Consider the following 18,800-nt stretch of genomic DNA (forward strand, 5'->3'; position numbering starts at 1 on the left):
CGACATTGGACTGTTGATGACTGGAAACATGTTGCCTGGTCGAATGAGTCTTGTTTCAAATTGTATCGAGCGGATGGACGTGTACGGGTATGGAGACAACCTCATGAATCCTTGAACCCTGCATGTCAGCAGGGGCCTGTTCAAGGTGGTGGAGCCTCTGTAATGGTGTGGAGCGTGTGCAGTTGGAGTGATATGGGGCCCCTGATACGTCTAATAACAACTCTGACAGATGATACGTATGTAAGCATTATGCCTTATACCTGTATCCATTCATTCCATTGTGCATTCCGACGGATTTGGGCAATTCCATCAGGCCAATGCAACACACCACACGCCCAGAATTGCTACAGAGTGGCTCCAGTAACACTCTTATGAGTTTAAACACTTCCGCTGGTCACTAAACTCCCCAGACGAACATTATTGAGCATATCTGGGATGCCTTGCAACATGCTGTTCAGAAGAGATCTCCACCCGCTCGTACTCTTACGGATTTATGGACAGCCCTGCAGGATTCGTGGTGTTAGTTCCCTCCAGCACTACTTCAGACATTAGTCGAGTCCATGCCACCTCCTGTTGCAGCACTTCTGCGTTCTCGCGGGGGCTCTACACGACATTAAGCAGATGTACCAGTTTCTTTGGCTCTTCAGTGTATATGTTTAGTACTTTCGCTGTTATAGAAAAACATTATTAATATTACGGTGGTTTTATGGTCTTCCGAAGCCAGATTCATATATAAAATGCTCAGCAGTGTAAGTGGAAATACAAATAGTAGTGGCAGAGAGTGTAGTGATGACAATTAAGACAGTCAAAATGAAACTCGAAAGAAAAAGGTGAAATGAAAGTGCCCATTTCCGAATAAATGGTTAGAGGACAAACAGTTCAAAAATTGGTTCGCTAAGAGTGATGATGAAGGGATGGTAAAGTGTACAGTGTGTCCTGATTTCTTTTCAATAAAAGTGAGGGTATTGGGGCTGTTGAAAACGGTTCATTAGGAGAGAAACATAAATTTTCTCTTGCATTAACTTCCAAAAGTAAATGGATTGCAAATTTGTTTATTGTAAAACATTCTTCTATGACAATGAAGTTTCATCATCCGAACTGTCACTTGTATGCCATGGAGTTCGGCATAACCATAGTTATTATGCTAGGAAGTACAAGTTTCAAAGACCGATAATCAGGTCCAAAACCTAACTGTGGGTGTACATAATGTGAGCTGCTGGTACATTCCTGTGTCGATAAAACATACTTCTGAGATATCTGGTATGAAGGTGAAATTACTTACCTTCTGTGATGATGGTAATGGAAAAGCTGATGCTATTTTCGGAATACTTAAGTTTGTTTTATATGAATACAGTTTGGAACTTTCTAAAATATCAGGTTTCTGTGCAGGCAATGTAATAGTGAACCTGTGGAAAACATTACTTACTTTTTCAAAATTAGAAATCTTTAAATAGTACCGGTAGTATTCACTGGGGTTACAAAATTCATGAGATACCTCCTAATACCTTGTGGGACCTCCTTTTGCCTAGCATAGTACAGCAACTCGACGTGGCATGGACTCTACATTGGAAATCCTCTGCAGAAATATTGAGCCCTGCTGCCTCTATAGTCGACCATAACTGCGAAAGTGCTGCCAGTTCAGGATTTTTTTTGCATAAACTGCCCTCTCGATTGCTTCCCATAAATGTTCAATGGTATTCATGTCGGGCGATCTGGGTGGCGAAATAATTCTGTCGAACTGTCCAGAACGTTCTGCAAACCGATCACGAACAATTGTGGCCCGGTGACATGGCACATTGTCATTCATAAAAATTCCATCATTGTTTGGGAACATGAAGTCCATGAATGGCTGTACATGGTTTCCTAGTAACCAACCATAACCATTTCCAGTGAATGATCGGTCCAGTTGGCCCACGCCATTATGGTGCCTCCGCCAACTTGTGAAGTGGCCTGTTGACAATTTGAGTCCATGGATTCGTGGGGTCTGCTCCTCACTCTAACCCTACCGACAGGGACTCAGCAGACCAGGCCACAGTTTTACAGTCGTCTAGGGTCCAACTGATGGCGCTGCAGGTGATGTGCTATTAACAAAGCCACTCAGGTCGGTCGTCTGCTGCCATAGACCAGTAACGCCAAATTTCGCCGCACTGTCCTAACGGATACGTTCGTTGTATGTCCAACATTGATTTCTGCGGTTAGATCACGAAGTGTTTCTTGTCTGTTAGGACTGACAACTCAATGCAAACGCCGCTGCTCTCGATCGTTAAGTGAAGGCTGTCGGCCAGTGCGTTGTCCGCAGTGAGAGGAAATGCCTGAAATTTGGTATTCTCGGCATACTCTTGACGCTGTAGATCTCGATATTGAACTACCTAAGGATTTCCGAAATGGAATGTCCCATGCGCCTAGCTCAAACTACTATTCCGCTTTCAAAGTGTGATAGTTCCTGTCGTGCGGCCATAATCACGCCGGAAACCTTTTCACATGAATCACCTGAGTACAAATGACAACTCCAACAATCTTCTGGCGTTTATACATTGTGTACGCGATACTACTAAACCCATCTGTATGTGTCCCGTGGCTTTTGTCACCCCACTGTAAACGAAGCTAATTGTATCTGCTATATGTTATTCATAATATGACCAAAAATGCATGGAAAATGATAAAATTCGGCACCAAGTGCCTAGTCTACAACGGGTTCTCATCTTCTAGTGAGAAAACTCATGAACTCCAAAAATGTTTGACTTTGTTGAACAAGAGAATTAACAATTTTACGGAATATTCCTGTGCTGTGGTTGCTCTTGTTGCCGGCTCTTGGCCGTTTTCTAAGGCACTAGGAAGTTATTCGGCCGTGCTTTCTCTGTCAGGGGGAAGAAGAGGCCAACCCTTTAATATGGAAGTGCGTGGATGAAGAATATGAATGGTCCCTTCCGTTTTTCGTTCCGGTATGCAGTTCATACATAACTATATGAGTTTTGTTACATCAATAATTTTAAACTTAAAAATCTGAAAACGCTAACCACATGTCTTTACGGTATTTTAGAATTCTTGAAGAAAAATCTTGAATCTAGTTTAAAAGATTTTTTGTTTTAACGTGAATCAGAATTTGAAGAGGCTGCAAGCAGAGTGTGGCATATGTGCAGAAACTGCACGAGACGTGTGCGTACAAATCGTGATAATTGAACTTAACGCTACCATTGCTCACCACGTGACGTCACGCGCAATGAACAATGACAGCGCTACCCATCGCAAAGCCAAACGATTCTATTTTACGTCCTTTGAGCATGGAAGCCCTGAGGTAGAGGGCTGCTTGGGTTTCCCAGGATGTTAAACAAACCACACACCTTCGTGTGACAACAGCTTTGTGAAATTCCAGACCGCGTTGCATTCTCCCCAGCTACCAATCCCTGGCGACGTAATTGTGTTGTAGCGAGGCATTACGTCCATTTTTTTTATTACCGTTGAAAATCGTTACAGCAACCATCTCGTCCTTTCTCCGAGTCACTTTACCTTGTCATAACGGGTCCGCATTTTATTCTTGCACCTGAGAAAATTCTACACTACTGGCCATTAAAATAGCTGCACCAAGAAGAAATGCAGCTGATAAACGGGTATTCATCGGACAAATATGTTATACTAGAACTGACATGTGACTACATTTTCACGCAATTTGGGTGCGTAGATCCTGAGTAATCAGTACCCAGAACAACCACCTCTGGCCGTAATAACGGCCTTGATACGCCTGGGAATTGAATCAAACAGAGCTTGGATGGCGTGTGCAGGTACAGCTGCCCATGCAGCTTCAACACGATAACACAGTTCACCAACAGTAGTGACTGGCTTATTGTGGCGAGCCAGTTGCTCGGCCACCGTTAACCAGACGTTTTCAATTGGTGAGAGATCTGGAGAATGTGCTGGCCAGGGCTGCACTCGAGCATTTTCTATATCCAGAAAGGCCCGTACAGGACCTGCAACATGCGGTCGTGCATTATCCTGCTGAAATGTAGTGTTTCGCAGGGATCGAATGAAGGGTAGAGCCACGGGTCGTAACACATCTGAAATGTAACGTCCACTGTTCAAAGTGCTTCAGTATGAACAAGAGGTGACCGAGACGTGTAACCAATGGCACCCCATGCCATCACGCCGGGTGATTCGCCAGTATGGCAATGACGAATACAGGCTTCCAATGTGCGTTCACCGCGATGTCGTCAAACACGGATGCGACCATCATGATGCTGTAAACAGAACCCGGATTCATCCGAGAAAATGCCGTTTTGCCGTTCGTGCATCCAGGTTCGTCTTTGAGTACACCATCGTAGACGCTACTGTGTGTGCTGCAGCGTCAAGGGTAACCGCAGCCATGGTCTCTGAGCTGATAGTCCATGCTACTGCAAACGACGTCGAAGTGTTCGTGCAGATGGTTGTTGTCTTGCAAACGTCCCCATCTGTTGACTCAGGGATCGAGACGTGTTTGCACGATCCGTTAAAGCCATGCAGATAAGATGCCTGTCATCTCGACTGATAGCGATACGAGGCCGTTGGGATCCAGCACGGCGTTCCGTATTACCCTCGTGATCCGACCGATTCCATATTCTGCCAACAGTCATTGGATATCGACCAACGCGAGCAGCAATGTCGCGATACGATAAACCGCAATCGCGATAGGCCTCAATCCGACCTTTATCAAAGTCGGAAACGTGATGGTACGCATTTTTCCTCCTTACATGAGGCATCACAAGAACGTTTCACCAGGCAACGCCGGTCAACTGCTGTTTGTGTACGAGAAATCGGTTGGAAACTTTCCTCATGTCAGCACGTTGTAGGTGTCGCCACCGGCGCCAACCTCGTCTGAATACTCTGAAAAGCTAATGATTTGCATATCACAGCATCTTCGTCCTGTCGGTTAAATTTCGCGTCTGTAGCACGTCATCTTCGTGGTGTAGCAATTCTAATGGCCAGTAACGTATCTAATGGAAGTGGCGTAAAGGCAGCGCCAAACCTCTCTGAAACTATTCCTCGCCGACAATGGCCGTATTAGGCTGAGTGGAGTGCGCGCTTTCCGGCAGTGAGAGGCAAGTACGAGGTAATTCATTCTAGTCGCAGGCCTAGTTGGCCAAACACTTTTTCATGTCAGTCCGCCCTCTCATTCCTTCACTCATCGTCTTGGTTTAAATAGCTCGTCAGCTCAAAGTTTTGTTCATATAGACCGGGTAGATCAAAGTCGCAGACTGACTTATGAAGACTTTTTAGATTATGGTGATAGCCCACCTAACGCTCCAGCAAAAGTCGCTCCTTCCTCCATGACACTGCTGCTGTAGCTATTCTGAGATGTTTCAACACAATGTATATTGCTTGACACAGAAGAAATGAAAGGGTGTCGCTATACCAATTCAGGTACCAAAGTACTGATATAATTCAAATCTATTCTGAAATGGTTCATTCTTAGGGCAGCACTGTCTATAGGCTACTTTCATATACAAATCTACATCACTTTCACAGTCAAGCCCCTCAAGTTTACTGATAGCCTATTCGTAATACTGTGATTTTCCTAATTCGGTGAACACGATGTGGAAGATGTACATGAATGTAAGTTTATAGCATACACAATTCAGCGTGATTGCTGCACTAACCGCATCATCTGCACATAGACGCACCAACAACTGCCTTTTATCACTCAACCAAACTTTTCTGGCTTCACATTCCGCTCCATGCCCTGATGAGCTAGCCAGTATCCCTTACTCTGTCTTGGGGATGTAGCAACTGTCACCAATCGTGTGCCGAGACACAAATCCAATACTAGCTCCGAACTATCGATACATATCATAAGCAGTTTACATTCCTGCACAAAAAATGTTTTCAAATTTGGAAGGAACTTTGGAAAGAAGACACCTTGATGTCGCGTGGCAAAAGGAGTCCTGGTACGGCGTGGTATCCAAGCAAAATGGAAAAAATTGTTTTAGATGGTATGGAGAAATTCATGAACATCACTCAGTAGACTTGGATCATTCATTCCTAAATATTTAAACTTTCTTACATGTTCCATTTACAATACATACATGCACATGAAAAAGAAATTAAAAAAAAAGTTTTACGAAACGTAAATCTAAAAGCGTGCAGTGCAGGCGCACGTGAGATCAAATAAGACAGGAAAACCATGGCTTATACAAAAAAATCACAATAAAAGGACAAAAGATATAACGAAATAACAACATAGATGAAAACGAATAGAAATCTCACAAAGAAGATAAAACACAATCTACACACATAAAAGAAATTTTTTAGAGAGTGGAATTTTACATAAAATATCAAAGCACTGATATATATAGTTCATGTATGTAAAAGGACAGCAAAAAATTAGAATGAATTATGTCGAACCACCTCATAGCTGTAAACGCAAAAAAGAATCTGAAAGTAAAATTATCTTATATCTAAACAAAGTACAATGACAGTGTAAGACAACAAACCTTCCCAGAACCGCCACATGGTGAGACAAGTGCTAGGCTACAAACAGTCCAGTAGGGATTAATAAGCATTCAATCAGATGACGGATTCAAGACCCTTTAGTAGCGAACAGACCACTGTTGTATCCATAATTTACCTGTCAATTTTATTTCAAGTTCCTTGAAATTTCAACTATTAACGAAATGTCTTAGAGAAAAGATAATCTGTAAACAGATTTTGGCTACCGTTATTTTGAGAGCAATTGATAATTACTTCAAATGGTGGCCCTTGTTAAAAATTACTTGTGTTTTAAATGGTCGTCCTTCCTCTTTAGGCAACCTGAGAGTCACGTCATAGTACATACATCAAAAAAAGTTTTGCATCAGCTCGGTTCCGAGAGTTCCGGAACCTGTACAGAAAATTGGAATAGAGATCAACATAAACATCATTTCCGCCCTTTTTATTGCTCATGAAAACCACACATTGCATGTTGTACCACCATACAGCGAGACCTTCAGACGTGGTGGTCCAGATCGCTGTACACACCGATACCTCTGACATCCAGTAGCACGTCCTCTTGCATTGATGCATGCCTGTATTCGCCATGGCATACTATCCACAAGTTCAATAAGGCACTGTTGGTCCAGATTGTCCCACTCCTCAAAGACGATTCGGCGTAGATCCTTCAGAGTGGTTGGTGGGTCACGTCGTTCATAAACAGCCCTTTTCAATCTATCCCAGACATGTTCCATAGGGCTCATTTCTGGAGAACATGCTGGCCACTCTAGTCGAGCGATGTCGTTATCCTGAAGGACGTCATTCACAAGATGTGCACGATGGGGGCGCGAACTGTCGTCCATGAAGACGAATGCCTCGCCAATATGCTGCCGATATGGTTTCACTATCGGTCGGATGATGGCATTCACATATCGTACAGCCGTTACGGCGCCTTCCATTACCACCAGCGGCGTACGTCAGCCCCACATAATGCCATCCCAAAACAGTAGGGAACGTCCACCTTGCTACACTCAATGGACAGTGTGTCTAAGGCGTTCAGCCTAACCAGGTTGCCTCAAAACACGTCTCCGACGATTGTCTGGTTGAAGGCATATGAGACACTCATCTGTAAAGAGAACGTGTTGCCAACCCTGAGCGGTCCATTCGGCATGTTGTTGGTCCCATCTGTAGTGCGCTGCTTGGTGTCGTGGTTGCAAAGATGGACCTCACCATGGATGTCGGGAGTGAAGTTGCGTATCATGCAGCCTATTGCGCACAGTTTGAGTCGTAACGCGACGCCTTGTGGCTGCACGAATAGCATTATTCATCATGGTGGCGTTCCTGTGAGGGTTCCTCCGAGCCATAATCCGTAGGTAGCGGTCATCCACTGCAGTAGTAGCCCTTGAGCGGCCTGAGCGAGGCATGTCATCGACAGTTCCTGTATCTCTGTATCTCCTCCATGTCCGAACAACATCGCTTTGGTTCACAACGAGACGCCTGGACACTTCCCTTATTGAGAGCCTTTCCTGGCACAAAGTAAAATGCGGATGCGAACGAACTGCGGTGTTTATCGTTTAGGCATTTGAACTACAGACAACATGAGCTATGTACCTCCTTCCTGGTGGAGTGACTGGAACTGATCCGCTGTCGGACGCTCTCGGTCTAATAGGCGCTGCTCATGCATGGTTGTTTACATCTTTGGTCGTGTTTAGTGACATCTTTGAGCAAAGGGACTGTGTCTGTGATACAATATCCACAGTCAACGTCTTTCTTCAGGCGTTCTGGAAACCGGGATGATGCAAAACCTTTTCTGATATGTGAATACAGACCACTGTTTTTAACACATTAATAATGCAAGGATAAGTTCCTCACATTGAAACATGGGCTTGGTATGCAGCAAGGGTGTGTTTGCTTCAATAATGCACTGTGCTGATTGTTATATATTAAACTATTGGGATATCAGTGTATTTGTGTGAATAATGCATTGTATTAATCGTTAAACATTTAAAGTCTCATATTTACGATTATCTATGTGTGTTTTTGGACGACAGTCTGGAAAAGTGTGTATTTGGAACACCAGGGAGAAAGTCGACCAAAACTGAAAAAAAAATCCCCCAAAAGTGTAACACTTTCCCTCTGTAAGTGTAAGTGGTAGGTGGTCATACATTGGAGTGCTTGCGGATAATGTCACTGGTCACAATACTCAGTTGTAAATAGTGAAAACAAAATTGTAAATATCGCCTCTGGAGGTGGTGGCTTATCTGTGATGATACTTCGTTGTGTTGATTGACCAATGTACAGAGCATAAACGCTAAGTCCATTTTATGATGATGACAACCACACCCTGGTGGGTGGTAGGGGTAAGCCCAAACTTGGACTGGTTAACTTATCGCCATTTATATACATCACCCAATTAATCTAGAATATTGGGGAAACCTGAAGGCAGACATTTTGGTCATAAATTATGGTAGTTAATATATTGCTAAAAGCTGCTAACAGCCATGTTATTATAGTGAGTTATAAATTAGACTTTTGTAAACATAACAGAGTATCGCTCAAAAGCATTTTGTAGAGATAATACATTCGGAAAACAAATTCTTTAGGAGAAACTTTAAATGATAGAACTTAATTACCAAATCTATATAAAGTGTGCTTCATTATCTTACACATTTTATAAAATTCTGATCTTCGCTGCATCAATAATAAAACACAAATGAACCAATTACATATGCTCAAAATTATGTTTTTGAAGTTAAACAGAAGAAAAACAGTAATTAAGTCTTGACCCATGATGTTATTGGCTAAATACTTGTTGTGTAGCCCTTTGCATGTATTATTGTAGCACACCTGGATAGCATACAATTCACGAGTTTGGCCAATCGTGCCTGAAAAGTCTTTTTCTACGCAATTCTTTGTAGAAAGCCTCCTTGTTGGTCCAGTTTTGTTGGTGAACACGTCTATCCAGCTCGCTCCAAATATGTTATATGCAGTTTAAGTCTGGACTTTGGCTTGGCCATTCGAATACCTTTAGTTTGTGCTGCTTCATAACTGTGTTTAAATGACCAGAGGTGTGCTTCGGATCATTGTCATGCTGAAACTGGCAATTACGAGGCATATTTTGTCTTCCATGAGGTATCATATGGTCTGTGTTTCTCCATACTTCACACTATCTATTATACGAAGAATTTCGATTAGAGACCTACATCATTTTGTGAGAAACAGCCCCACACCATGGTGTTTCGTCCTTCATGCTTCGTGGTAGATACTTGGCTCTTTCTGTCATTCCTCTTGTTTTTTGGCTGTCGAATATACTGTATCCCGTCTGAGGAGAAGAGATTAAACTTGTTTCCATCAGTCTACAGAATTTTTCACCAGTGTTCAGTGGTCCATGATACATGCACCTTAGGAAACAGTAGTCTGGCCTTGCTATTTTTCGGGCTTATCATAGGTTCATGAGAAGGTTGTCTTTCATTTGGATCTATAGGTGCTAAGCGATGTTTAACTGTTGGAACATGGACCTTCACCATGTGTTTCATCAGTAGATCATCATGTGAAGGGCTCATTTCAATAGTGGTACAAGTCCATTTTGGTTCATTCTGAGATACAGAGTCCTAAAGTTAAATGAGCGCTGAAAAATCTGCAGTTGAAATACCAGAACTATTCAAGTACATATACTTGAATACTATTGTACCAATATTTTAACAAGCCCTTCATTTATTGCCCTGGCTGATTTTTTGGGATTATCCATCGATTTCCTTTGGATATATATATGATGAAGACGTTGTTACCAAAAGTTTACAATAGTTCTTCGAGTCATTTCAGATTTCTACATAATATGCTGACGAATATTAAGGTAGACATAGGTTATATATTATTCGGAATCAAATGTTCATTAAGGTATGATTTAAGAGTTTGGAGAATACGAATGAAGAACTTTTCTAAATTTTGATAACAACGTTCCCCTTTGTATGTTACATATATATTTCTGTACTGTATGCATTTAAAAATATGTAGCCTATGTCTTCATCAGAGTATCATGTAAAAGTTTTAAGTAAATCGGTCAAGAACTTTTTGGTAACAACATTTCCCTTTTATATGTCACATATATATTTATATACTGTATAATAAAAACATATAGCCTATGTCCGTCTGAATGTTCATTGAAGTATTGTCTAAAAATCATATATATATATATATATATATATATATATATATATATAGACAATATTTCAAAATCATATATATATATATATATATAGACAATACTTCAAAATCATATATATATATATATATATATAGACAATACTTCAAAATCATATATATATATATATATATATATATATATATATATATATATGATTTTTAGACAATACTTCAATGAACATTCAGACGGACATAGGCTATATGTTTTTATTATACAGTATATAAATATATATGTGACATATAAAAGGGAAATGTTGTTACCAAAAAGTTCTTGACCGATTTACTTAAAACTTTTACATGATACTCTGATGAAGACATAGGCTACATATTTTTAAATGCATACAGTACAGAAATATATATGTAACATACAAAGGGGAACGTTGTTATCAAAATTTAGAAAAGTTCTTCATTCGTATTCTTCAAACTCTTAAATCATACCTTAATGAACATTTGATTCCGAATAATATATAACCTATGTCTACCTTAATATTCGTCAGCATATTATGTAGAAATCTGAAATGACTCGAAGAACTATTTGAGACTTTTGGTAACAACGTCTTGCGCTTCATGTATTACATATACAGGATGGTCCATTGATCGTGACTGGGCCAAATATCTCAAGAAATAAGCGTCAAACGAAAAAACTACAAACAACGAAACTTGTCTAACTTGAAGAGGGAAACCAGATGGCGCTATGGTTGGCCCGCTAAATGGCGCTGCCATAGGTCAAACGGATATCAACTGCGTTTCTTTAAATAGTGCGTAAAGAAATATGTATGTTTTAGTTGGACCACTTTCTTCGCTTTGTGATAGACGGCGCTGTAATAATCACAAATATATGGCTCACAATTTTAGACGAACAGTTGGTAACAGGTACGTTTTTTAAATTAAAATACAGAACGTAGCTACGTTTGAACATTTTATTTCGGTTGTTCCAATGTGATACATGTACCTTTGTGAACTTATCATTTCTGAGAACTCATGCTGTTACAGTGTGATTACCTGTAAATACCACATTACTGCAATAAATGCTCAAAATGATGTCCGTCAACCTCAATGCATTTGGCAATACGTGTAACGACATTCCTCTCAACAGCGAGTAGTTCGCCTACCGTAATGTTAGCACGTGCATTGACAATGCGCTGACGCATGTTGTCAGGCGTTGTCGGTGGATCACGATAGCAAATATCTTTCGACTTTCCCCACAGAAAGAAATCCGGGGACGTCAGGTCCGGTGAACGTGCGGGCCATGGTATGGTGCTTCGACGACCAATCCACCTGTCATGAAATATACTATTCAATACCGCTTCAACCGCACGCGAGCTATGTGCCGGACATCCATTTTGTTGGAAGTACATCGCCATTCTGTCATGCAGTGAAACATCTAGTAGTAACATCGGTAGAACATTACGTAGGAAATCAGCATACATTGCACCATTTAGATTGTCATCGATGAAATGGGGGCCAATTATCCTTCCTCCCATAATGCTGCACCATACAGTAACCCGCCAAGGTCACTGATGTTCCACTTGTCGCAGCCATCGTGGATTTTCCGTTGCGCATTAGTGCATATTATGCCGGTTTACGTTACCGCTGTTGGTGAATGACGCTTCGTCGCTAAATAGAACGCGTGCAAAAAAATCTGTCATCGTCCCGTAATTTCTCTTGTGCCCAGTGGCAGAACTGTACACGACGTTCAAAGTCGTCGCCATGCAATTCCTGGTGCATAGAAATATGGTACGGGTGCAATCGATGTTGATGTAGCATTCTCAGCACCGACGTTTTTGAGATTCCCGATTCTCGCGCAATTTGTCTGCTACTGATGTGCGGATTAGCCGCGACAGCAGCTAAAACACCTAGTTCGGCCTCATAATTTGTTGCAGGTCGTGACTGACGTTTCACATGTATCTGAATATTTCCTGTTTCCTTAAATAACGTAACTATCCTGCGAACGGTCCAGACACTTGGATGATGTCGCCCAGGATGCCGGGCAGCATACATAGCACACGCCCGTTGGGCATTTTGATCATAATAGCCATACATCAACACGATATCGACCTTTTCCGCAATTGGTAAACGGTCCATTTTAACACAGGTAATGTATCACGAAGCAAATACCGTCCACACTGGTGGAATGTTACGTGATACCACGTACTTATATGTTTGTGACGATTACTGCGCCATCTATCACAAAGCGAAAAAAGTGGTCCAACTAAAACTTTCATATTTCTTTACGTAGTACACGAATATGTAATAAAAATGGGGGTTCCTATTTAAAAAACGCAGTTGGTATTTGTTTGATCTATGGCAACGACATCTAGCGTGCCAACAATAGCGCCATCTGGGTTCCCCCTTCAAGCTAGACGAGTTTCGTTCTCTGTAGTTTTTTCCTTTGATGCTTATTTCGTGAGATATTTGGCCCGGTCACTATCAAATGGTTCAAATGGCTCTGAGCACTATGCGACCTAACGTCTGAGGTCATCAGTCGCCTAGAACTTAGAACTAATTAAACCTAACTAACCTACGGACATCACGCACATCCATGCCCGAGGCAGGATTCGAACTTGCGACCGTAGCGGTCGCTCGGCTCCAGACTGTAGAGCCTAGAACCGCACGGCCACTCCGACCGGCCCGGTCACTATCAATGGACCACCCTGTATACTTGTTTAGTATGTATTACATACGTTAAAAATACGTAGCCTCTGTCCGTCTGCAAGTTTCATGTTAAAATTAGATGTAAATCGGTCAACTCTCTTTCGAGAATTTCGCTAGTAACTTTTGCTCTGCCTGTCGTGTATGTGTACTTATACACTGTATAAATTAGAGGTATATGTATCCTATATCCATCCAAAGGTTTATTATAGTAACGTGTAAAAACCTGAAGTAAATTAATCGAGATCTTTACGAGATTTCTGTTAACAATGTTGCCCCTTTACACAGTATATACATATATGCTTATACACCATATATATTCTGAAAATATGTAGTCTTTGGCAATCCAAACATTTATTAGAGTGGGGGAGATAGGGGCACGTTCAGAAAAAATCAGTTATTAATTTTTATTATTTTTTATTAGAAACTGTTTAAATTTGAAAATTGTAGTGAGTAACTAAATAAAATGTCCGATTAGACAATCAGAGTGGCTACAATAGAGCATAGAGGAATGGCTGACATGAGTTTCAATTTATCCAACCAATGGTGCATGTTGCAACATACTAAAATTTTACTGAAAGGAGTATACACAGTTTGAAATATCTGGCACGACAGAAGTATCTTCATTGTGTCCACAGTCTGCACACACGTAGAATGGATCATTATTTGCACATGAGCAATGAGACAACAGTTTGTGTTCAGTACACTGCTCCATTCCTGTGTCTTTCTACAAACATCAGCACAGATCAAACAATAATTTTCTTCTTCTTCTTCTTCTTCGGAAATTGGACAAAACTGCAACTTTCTTTTGCTGCTAGTTGTTGCTTGCTTCTCTCCTTTTCTCTCTTTCCATTCTTCGGTGCCAACTTGTGATTTCTCTTCTCCCTTTCTTTTTATAGATCCTGTTTTTCGGGTGTGTCTGTTAAGATAGCACATTTGCTTTTCTTTCTTCCACGGTTGGTCTCTTCCCTTGGTCTAGTTTTAAGGTAAGGACGAATGTGTTAAGGATAAAAATGTTTCTCTGCTGAAGTACTTGGAACAGAATTAACAGCATTCGCCACTTTCTCGGAGTTAACCAGAGAACCTGAAAGTTTTTCTTCTGGAACTGGCCTATCGCTCACAGAAGATGAAGAAAAATCACTTTCTTAAAATTTGTCTTGGTCAAATGGGAATATGCCTATTGCTGACACTCCTGAAGTGATGTTTGCTGGTGTGAAAGTGCTGAGAAGTCCTTTGTTTACAATGGAAAGCAAATCATAAATTGTTAGTGTCTTTCCTGGATTTGTTTTCAATCAGGCATCGATTCCCCTGGAGCACATCTTCTTGAAAGGGCCATAAACACTTACATCAAGGGGCTGTAATTTGTGAGGACAGTGGGGAGGAAATGATAGAAGCACTACACCACTGTTCTTACGTTTATACTTCTATACTGAGATGGGACGAATAGTTGTTCAGCACTAGTCGGACAGGAGCTTCTTTTATTGGTTTGGTTTGCCCAATAAAACAGTTGAGAAATGTTATAAAAGATAGTTCCACCATCCATCCAGAATATGTGGCAGCACCACTGCATCAAAAGGGCCTGTCACGGATTTTTCTTGGAAAAATAATAATAAGTGGAATGAATATTTCTTGTGCATATATAGCAGCTGCTACTGTTATCTATTCTCCATGTCCATCAGAGCTCGCAATTCCAACTCGTTTCAGACCCTTGTGCGCAATTATTCTGTTTGGCTTCAACGCTGTAGTTACACCCATTTCATACATGTTCCGAATTCTGGAAGGGGGAAGAGGGTGCGGAGAATAAACATCTCCTAACTTTTGGGAAAACTCCCCAACATATTTCTATTAAATACTGTCATTCTTCCCAGACTTGTGCTTTCAGGTTGTCTGATGGAAAGATCATTGTTTCTGTCCAAAAATCCTGAAAGCCAGCCGCGCGGGGTAGCCGCGCGGTCTTGGGTGTCTTGTCACGGTCCACGTGACTCCCTCCGTCGGAGGTTCGAGTCCTCCCTCGGGTACGGGTGTGTGTGAGTGTTGTCCTTAGCGAAAGTTAGTTTAAGTTAGATTGAGTAGTGCGTAAGCTTAGGGGCCGATGACCTCAGCAGTTTGGTCCCAGAAGACCTTACCATAAATTTCCAAATTTTTCTTTTGTGCCCAAGATGGTGGCATTTTCAAGTTAAAATATTTTGCACAAAGATACGCCAGTTTTCGTATTTCCTCCTTGATCGAACCGAACATAATTTCGCTGGATCTCACGATATGATCCCTGAATATTTTTTCCTGGCTGTCTGAAAACACTTTCATGTGTTTAGAGTACCCACAAGTAACGTTCCCGTCTGTTTCCTGTTTCTTTTTGATGAATCGAGAGAGAGTACAGAAGCACATATTAAATTCTTTTCCAGTTTTTCTAATAGAATAACCGCCCTTTCCTCCATTTTCCAAAACCAAAGTGGCTGCTCTCTGGATCATGTCTAAAGGTGTCTAACCTTTTTCTGTTTTGCGTTTGTAATAACTCATTTTCTTTACCTGGAAGTAAAAAATTAGACGGAGTAAAAGTAAAAGAAAAGAGCAAGTAAAATAAAAGCATTACACTATCCAACAGTCATAAAAATTCGACCTAACCAAGAGCAGGGTACGTTGCAACACCGTGTTGCAACATGCCCCGCTTCGTACCACCATATAAATCACAAGTAAACAGCATGACAATGACCTTAAACTAAAATCAGTTATTACATTGTTAAACTACAAAATCTAAATATTTATCACGTTTGAAATCTAATGTTTGTCACTGAACGTGTTGTTATATATACTATAAACGGTTACTCACCGATGACGATTTCGATCAAAGAAAGAGAACACAAAAAAAAAAAAAAAATCTCTCGCGCCGATTCTGACCATCACAGTGAGAATACCACGCAGCTAAAAGTGCCTCCATACGATAGCAGTACCTGATGAGATACTGCATGAAAAAATGCAGATGTTGAAATTTACCCCCGTCGCAAAATGCCCCTCTCTCCTCTAATGTGCGAAAATTGGAAGTAAATCGGTCAAGAACTTTTTGAGATTCTTGGTAACGACGTGAAACATCGACTTGTCATTATAAAATATTATAGATTTTAAGTATATATTCATATAATATGCATGTTAAAAAATATGTAACCTGTGCCCGTCTGAATGTTTATTAGAGTATTCTGTAAAAGTCTGAAGTAAATAAGTCAAAAAGTCATCGAAATATTTGCTAACAACATTGCCCCTTGTATAGTTATATAAACAGGGTGTTTCAGAAGTGATGGTCAGTATTCAGCGATATGACAGGAATAAAAGTCAAGTAAACATGGGCTCTAAAACGCGTACTTTAAGAGCTATGAGCAATTCTTGATCTTCGATACTGTGTAATAAATCTCTTCTACTGTAAGCTCTTTACTCTCCATTTTTTGGGAAGTCATAGTATGGACCAAAAGACGAAAAAAATTTCCTGTGAAAGTGTGCTCTAATATGTATATCTTAAAGCTATGAGCACTTGTTCATCTTCGCTACTTTGAAACACAACTCTTCTAGTGAACAAGTGCTCATAACGTGTAAGATATGTATTTTAGACCACATGTTTACAGAACCTTTTTTTTCTTGTTTTGGTCCATTCTGCCAATTCCCAAAATATTGAAAGCAAAGAGCTTGTAGTAGAAGAGATGGCTTCAGAGTATCGAAGATTAAGAATTGCTTATAGCTCTTAAGATATGCGTTTTAGAGCCCATGTTTATTCGACTTTTTTGTTTCGAATGACCATTCTTTTCACGTCCCTGAATACTGACCATCACTTCTGAAACATCCTGCATATACAGGGTGGTCCATTGATCGTGACCGGGTCAAATATCTCACGAAATAAGCGTCAAACGAAAAAACTACAAAGAACGAAACTTGTCTAGCTTGATGGGGGAAACCAGATGGCGCTATGGTTGGCCAGCTAGACGGCGCTGCCATAGGTCAAACGGATATCAACTGCGTTTTTTTAAATAGGAACCCCCATTTTTTATTACAGATTCGTGTAGTACGTAAAGAAATATGAATGTTTTAGTTGGACCACTTTTTTCGCTTTGTGGTAGATGGCGCTGTTATAGTTACAAACATATTCCCAGAATGAGATTTTCACTCTGCAGCGGAGCGTGCGCTGATATGAAACTTCCTGGCAGATTAAAACTGTGTGCCCGACCGAGACTCGAACTCGGGACATTTGCCTTTCGCGTGCAAGTGCTCTACCAACTGAGCTACCGAAGCACGACTCACGTCCGGTACTCACAGCTTTACTTCTGCCAGTACCTCGTCTCCTACCTTCCAAACTTTACAGAAGCTCTCCTGCGAAACTTGCAGAGCTAGCACTCCTGAAAGAAAGGATACTGCGGAGACATGGCTTAGCCACAGCCTGGGGGATGTTTCCAGAATGAGATTTTCACTCTGCAGCGAGTTCGAGTTTCGGTCGGGCACACAGTTTTAATCTGCCGGGAAGTTTCATATCAGCGCACACTCCGCTGCAGAGTGAAAATCTCATTCTGGAAACATCCCCCAGACTGTGGCTAAGCCATGTCTCCGCAATATCCTTTCTTTCAGGAGTGCTAGTTCTGCAAGGTTCGCAGGAGAGCTTCTGTAAAGTTTGGAAGGTAGGAGACGAGGTACTGGCAGAAGTAAAGCTGTGAGTACCGAACGTGAGTCGTGCTACGATAGCTCAGTTGGTAGAGCACTTGCCCGCGTAAGGCAAAGGTCCCGAGTTCGAGTCTCGGTCGGGCACACAGTTTTAATCTGCCAGAAAGTTTTACAAACATATTGCTCATAATTTTAGACGAACAGTTGGTAAAAGGTAGGTTTTTTAAATTAAAATACAGAACGTAGGTACGTTTGAACATTTTATTTCGGTTATTCCGATGTGATACATGTACCTTTATGAACTTATCATTTCTGAGAACGCATGCTGTTACAGCTTGATTACCTGTACATACCACATTAATGCAATAACTGCTCAAAATGCTATCCGTGATCCTCCCATAATGCCGCACCATACATTAAGCCGCCAAGGCCGCTGATGTTCCACTTGTCGCAGCCATCGTGGATTTTCCGTTGCGCATTAGTGCACATTATGCCGATTTACGTTACCGCTGTTGGTGAATGACGCTTCGTCGCTAAATAGAACGCGTGCAAAAAATCTGTCATCGTCCCGTAATTTCTCTTGTGCCCAGTGGCAGAACTGTACACGACGTTCAAAGTCGTCGCCATGCAATTCCTGGTGCATAGATATATGGTACGAGTGCAATCGATGTTGATGTAGCATTCTCAGCACCGACGTTTTTGAGATTCCCGATTCTCGCGCAATTTGTCTGCTACTGATGTGCGGATTAGCCGCGACAGCAGCTAAAACACCTAGTTCGGCCTCATAATTTGTTGCAGGTCGTGACTGACGTTTCACATGTATCTGAATACTTCCTGTTTCCTTAAATAACGTAACTTGGATGATGTCGTCCAGG

The 18,800-nt window shown here is 41.3% G+C and overlaps 1 non-coding gene across 1 annotated transcript; it reads left to right on the forward strand.

Moving 5' to 3' along the window:
• The first annotated feature begins 17,995 nt into the window (after positions 1-17,995).
• On the forward strand, positions 17,996-18,070 carry Trnat-cgu (transfer RNA threonine (anticodon CGU)). Its single transcript has one exon. It is a non-coding gene; the product is annotated as a tRNA-Thr (tRNA).
• The last annotated feature ends 730 nt before the right edge of the window (positions 18,071-18,800 follow it).

The sequence above is a fragment of the Schistocerca serialis genome, chromosome 3, assembly GCF_023864345.2.
Source record: "Schistocerca serialis cubense isolate TAMUIC-IGC-003099 chromosome 3, iqSchSeri2.2, whole genome shotgun sequence".
Taxonomy (NCBI): Eukaryota; Metazoa; Arthropoda; class Insecta; order Orthoptera; family Acrididae; genus Schistocerca; species Schistocerca serialis.